The sequence below is a fragment of the Suncus etruscus genome, chromosome 14, assembly GCF_024139225.1.
Source record: "Suncus etruscus isolate mSunEtr1 chromosome 14, mSunEtr1.pri.cur, whole genome shotgun sequence".
Taxonomy (NCBI): Eukaryota; Metazoa; Chordata; class Mammalia; order Eulipotyphla; family Soricidae; genus Suncus; species Suncus etruscus.
Window position 1 is genome coordinate 28,758,413 of NC_064861.1, and position 6,102 is coordinate 28,764,514.

General features: G+C 39.8%; 1 non-coding gene across 1 annotated transcript; it reads left to right on the forward strand.

The window, feature by feature from the left end:
• The first annotated feature begins 2,588 nt into the window (after window positions 1-2,588).
• Window positions 2,589-2,695, forward strand: LOC126029167 (U6 spliceosomal RNA). Its single transcript, XR_007502819.1, has one exon. It is a non-coding gene; the product is annotated as a U6 spliceosomal RNA (small nuclear RNA).
• Window positions 2,696-6,102: the final 3,407 nt, after the last annotated feature.

Consider the following 6,102-nt stretch of genomic DNA (forward strand, 5'->3'; position numbering starts at 1 on the left):
TAACTAGGGAAGAGGAAGTAAAATGAAAGGAGGGGCCCGTCATGGCTTTTGATAAAGCACATTTTTATTCCAAGGTTCTGGGAACAGGCCCAGAGTTAAGCCCGTGACTCCATGAGTCCACACGTACACCCCCATTTCTCTCAGCCTGAGTACCTGAATACCAGCCCAGGCCAACACTCTCCTGGCTATTGCTTTTGGTGACAGGATGATTTCTCCCTGACCCACATGCCAACCTATCACATTTGGCCTTGCAGTCAAGGGACAATTTGTTGCCAACGAGGTCTCTGATGTGAGGCTCTGGTTTAGTCACACGAAGAAAAAGATCTAATCTAACTGCTCAAGAAATTCATTTTTGCTCAATTCAAAACATCTCTGTGCTCTTGACATTTAGATTCTACTCTCACTAATGTGGCCTCTCTGTGACTCCTAAGCATGAAGCTCATTTTAATTTTTTAAAATTAACTTCATTTGTGTGTGCATTGTGTGTGTGTGTGTGTGTGTGTAGGAGGATACCTGATCATGTTAGAATTTATACTTTTGATTTGAGAGAGCTTAGTGGAACCAGATGTAATACTCATCTCTCCACAATAAACTCATAAATTCTCAGTGAAGGAAGCAAATTCTGGCTGGGAGGGAGAGGAAATGCTTCCTGACAGATCTGCCATTTCCCTCCTGCTGTTCAGAGGAGCCTGTGATCATCCCCACTCTTCTCTCTCCTGTGAAGTAGCAGGGAAAGAAGAGAGTCTTTTGGAAGAAAATGAAGGCTCTAGCAAATATAATTCTTCTTGTTTCTCTAGGTGTGGCCTTGACCCACTGGTTCCATGTGTTACCCACCCATCCATTGACCTGGGTACATGAGGTCTATTTTGATTTAAGAAAATTTAACTTCCGGTTCTTTCCTAAGATGGATCCAAGTTGACCATCCTCAAAGGATTGAAATACCCCTACTCTTTAACTTTGGAACAAATTGGCTCCATGACAATGTATGTATTTAAGCCTCAGGGACTACACTACCTTCTGGGGAAATACCCCCTCAAATGTCAAGGAACCACTTACTATCTAGAGAGATAAGAGAAAGAGAGTCAGTTTGGAAGTAGGGTTTGGAGTTCTTTTGCCAACACAGAAAATATTTTGAATACCTTTATTTATTGTTTGAGGGTTTTTTTTTTTTTTTTTTTTTTTTTGGTTTTTGGGTAGCATCTGGCAGTGCTCAGTGATTATTCCTGGCTCTATGCTCAGAAATTGTTCCTGGCACACTCAGGGGACCATGTGGGAGGCCGGGATTTGAACCACCGTTCTTTTGCATGCAAGGCAAACACCCTACCTCCATGCTATCTCTCCAGCCCCTAGTTTGAATTTTTTGGGGGGGGGCAGTCCACACCCAGCGGTGCCAGGTGTTACTCCTGGTTATCTGCTCAGAAATATCTCCTGGCAGGCACGGGGGACCATATGAGATGCCTGGATTCAAACCAACCACCTTAGGTTCTGGGTTGGCTGCTTGCAAGGCAAACGTCACTGTGCTATCTCTCCAGCCCCAAGCTTGAATATTCTTAAGTCACTGTACTGGAGTAGGCAAAATTCAAAATTTCTTATTAAGGATCTGCTTTCAGAATCCTGTTTTATCCCATTCAAAATCTTCCTGGGGCCAAAAACAGTACTTACCGTATTTATTCAAAAATAACGTGCACCCATGTATAAGGCACACCCCTAATTTTTGATTAAAAATCGGTATACATTTTTGTTTCACACCAAGCATTGTAATTGACAAAAAAACGTTGTTGAACACGTGCGGTCATGATAAAAATCATTTATTGACAACGTAAACTGGTATAAACACAATACCGAAATAAAATGACCGGTAACAATATTTATTTAAAATGCTTCCAAGTCAGATTCATCATCAGATACACTAAAGAGTTGTTCCCATTCTTCTTGAGGTAACTTGTCATCAGTGACCCAGTTGGCAGGAACATCTGTTTCTCCAGTTTCTTCACTTTCTTCTGAGTCTGAATTCCACAGCAGGTTGTCTTCTGTGCCATCCATTTTATTGCTGATGCCTGTCTTCCAAAAACTCTTGATGATCATTTCTTTTGGCATGTCTTCCCATTATGTTTTAACCCAGGATGTCAAGAGAGATAGGCCAGGTTTCTTGAGGTATTTTTTTTTTCCGCATTCGTGTACAGTGCACAGCTGCAGCCCAGAAAAGGTGCAGTGCAAACTCCCAATTCGCCTGATTGGACCGGCTGCCACTGCCACCCCACCTCAGCTCTCGTTTAGAACATGTACCCAAATTTTGATTTCTTTTTTTGGTAGAAAATTTTGCGCATTATACTTGAATAAGCACGGTAATGTGGTAGAGCACATGCCTAGTATGAGTATGCCTAGTAGATTCTGGGTTTGACCCCTGAGGAGTAATTAAAGAGAGTGTGGGTAAAAGTCCATCTTCTGTACCTTCTTCAGGATGGCAAAGGACTGTAGGCTCTACCTATAAGAATGGGTAAAATCTCGTGCTAACCTAGCTCTTAATGAGGGTCCAGGCAATTGACTAGTTCAGTTCTGCAGTTACCAACATCTAAAAAAATCAGATAGTGCTTGCTTCAGCAGCACATATACTAAAATTGGAACGATACGAACAAGATTAGCATGGACCCTGCGCAAGGATGGCACGCAAATTTGTGAAGCATTCCATATTTAAAAAAATAAAAAAAAGAAAATAAGAAAAACATCAGATAAATTAGACAGAGGAATATTACTTAAATGATCAGGCCTGGGGCAGTAAATGGTTCTCTCTATTCCTTGGGAGGACCGAACAGTAGAAGATGCTCCCTCTGGGATAAAGACACAGAAGTTAAGCAAAATAAAGCAAGGCATCATAGCAATATAACTGTTTCCTGAGAATTTTGGGCATCTATGTGAGATTATACTGTCAGTCTTCCTCAGGATATGCTTTTTAGTATTACAGGTGCTGCCTGGAGAGGAGACTCAGGACACCCACTAGGTTCAATAACAGCACATAAAATACAGCTCTGAGTTATTTCTCCTGCTGTCCTATTAAGCATAAGTTTCCCTAGTAAAGTTTTGGCTCCCACTAGTCTAGCCAGACTAGTGATCACAAGTAGAGTTTTCAGTTCCTTTATAACCGGTCTATTACAACCAGTAATTACACTTTCATATGGATTACCCAAGAGAAATGGATTTTAAGTTAAGCCACTAGAATGCATTAAGTTCAGTCAATTACAGAAAAATAGTTTTTCTCAATACTTTCACATTGAATCTTGCCAGATGGCTGAATAAACTTGACTTGTTCCTTTGCATAAGCCCAGCTAGACTGAAGAAATCTTCATTTAGGGTATCCCATAATTTACAGATCATTTCTGGGGATTAGTTAAAGACAGAACAGGTAGGTAGTTTACCAATAAAGGCATTAATATTTTATCTGTCACATAAGGGTTTTTAGGCTTGGTCGATGTAAAGATGCAAAGGTCATATCAACATGATGAACCAAGAGATGGACCTCTCAACCTCTGTAGGAGTGTCCTGGAGGAAATCTATCTTACCTTTTCCTATTCAGGGTTGGGAGAGATTCTGATCGCCAGAACTTTTCTCGATGCTGAGAGTAGGCTGGGTCAGTCAGTGCAGAGTTAGACATTCCTAGATGATTTCTGATTTCCATAGGTCAATCCATGTCTATTGTCTCCCTGAGGTTATCAGTGTACTCATAACAATACTGAAGCTGCTTGTCATTTAACCTCAACCCTTTCATCTCTGTTTCCCTGAAAGAGGACTCTGGGGTGCCCTACTTGACTTTTAAGATTTCCTGTCTGCATGAAGAGTAATCCCCACTACAGAGAGGAACATTTCCTGTCTGAATTCATGCAAATCAACATAATGCCATAAAGCATCAAAAATACTGAGGGTCAAGTAAAGAGAAAAAATGATGTTTTTCAAATTACAGAACACACAAAACTATAGACTATATAATTTTAGATCCCATTTGGAAAACCTTGATTTTATGTAATTTATAAAAGTCCAATATTTCTAAGAGCACTATGACATGGGTTTAGAGCATCCTTTCCATAGAATTCTCTATACAAAAATATTATATCATTTCTAAATTAGAGACATACCAATAACACTCCATTTTGACTATACAGTTTTTTTTCTAACACAATCCTCAAACCTTCTACACATTCCTTTATTTTGTTCTGTGTTTAGCTTTCCTCCATTTCAACTTGCAAATGACTGATTATATTCTCACATAATTCCCTCCATATTTTCCAATATTCATAACTCCATCCATTATCTTTCTTGCATAAAACACACATCTATACTCCTTTTTCTTTTTCTTTTTTTTGGGGGGGTCACACCCAGCAGCGCTCAGGGGTTACTCCTGGTTCTACACTCAGAAATCACTCCTGGCAGGCTCGGAGGACCATATGGAATGCTGGGATTCGAACCACTGACCTTCTGCATGCAAGGCAAACACCTTACCTCCATGCTATCTCTCCGGCCCCTATACTCCTTTTTTCAACCTTCTCTTTTCATCCTCCGATGGGCAGTCTTGCTGCCCTGGCCACCACAGGCAACTGTGTGCACTCAGCTTAGAGCATTGGAGAGAGCCATTCTTAGCTCTGCACTCCAATCTCTTTATAGCCTTTTTCTGTATCTTCCTCCTACCCCTAGAAAATGGTAGTTTCCCAAGTTAGTAGCCTAAAGCCTAGCACTAAGTCTTTAGCAGGGAACCGTACAACTGCCTGCTGTCAATTTGAGACCAAATTGCTATATTCTTACACCTAGGAGGAACAAATTGTTTTATGGTACTTACTGAAGACCTTTAAACCAGTTCTATTGATTTCCCATCTTTTAGTTATTCACAATCAATTACCATTGAGATTTCATACTTAAAGCTATCTTAAGCCCAACATTAAGTATGATGTGACAAAATGGCAAGGAATTGAGTTACCTTAACAATATGATGCCCTCACAAAATTAACAATATTGCCTAAAAAGGCTAGCCACAATAATGTGCAATGTTTTCCACCCAATTCTTATTCTTAGTGTAAGATGACACCCAGCGATTAACCCAAACCAAGGCATTCCCCCATCTTCCTCTTTCTGTTAAATTTCTCATTTGATATGTAAAAGTCCACCTGGATCACTCTACCCTGCCCTATGCTGGTGGATTTTGTTCTGGGATTAATTATTCTATATTACCCTGCTTCTTCAGACCCATTCACCTGAGGTTAGAAATATGTACATTGTGTTTAGTGCTACAATATTAGCAATAACCAAGACATTGAAACATTTTAAGTATCCTCTAATGAATGAATAAATTGGGCAATAAGCTATTATTCAAACTTGAAAAGGAAGGAAATTAAAGTTCACGTTTTTAGGGATTTTTTGAGGAATGTCCAAATTGTTTTTCCCAAAAGGCTTGTTCTGTCAACTATCTATTTCAAGTAATAGTATTTCAAACCACAGTGGCTAAAAGGAAAAAAAAAAGAGAGAGTGAGAGAAAGAGAGAAGGAGCAGAGGAGGAGAGGAGAGAAAGAAGGAGAAAGAAGGGACAGAAGAAGAGAGAGAGAAAAAGAAAGAAAGAGCAGAGCCTGCCAAGGTGGGCAAGGTACAGAGGTGGGGGTAGGAGAGAAGGTTGGGGACATCAGTGCGAGAAATGTACACTGGTGAAGGGATGAGTGTTGGAACATTGTATAACTGAAACGCAATAAAAAAAAAGTAAAAAGAAGGAAATGTTTGCATCTTGTGGACTTTGAGAGCCTTCGGCTAAGTGAAATCAGTCAGAGACCATATGAAATCATACATGTACAATCTAAAATCAAGGGGATAAAAATCAACCACAAGGGCAGAGTTGAAAAGTCCTGCTCATAAGGAAACAAATATAAAACAAACAAAAAAAAGTAACTGTACAGGGCCAGATATTAACTAGTGTTAGTTATCATTTCACAATATAAACAAATATCAAATCATTGTGTGCAAGGTGAGACAGCTATCATCATAAACAAAGGTATTCCTCCAGCTTCCTCTTCCTTTGATATGTAAAAGATCACCAGAGAGTACCATATTTTCTGGCGTATAAGACGACTT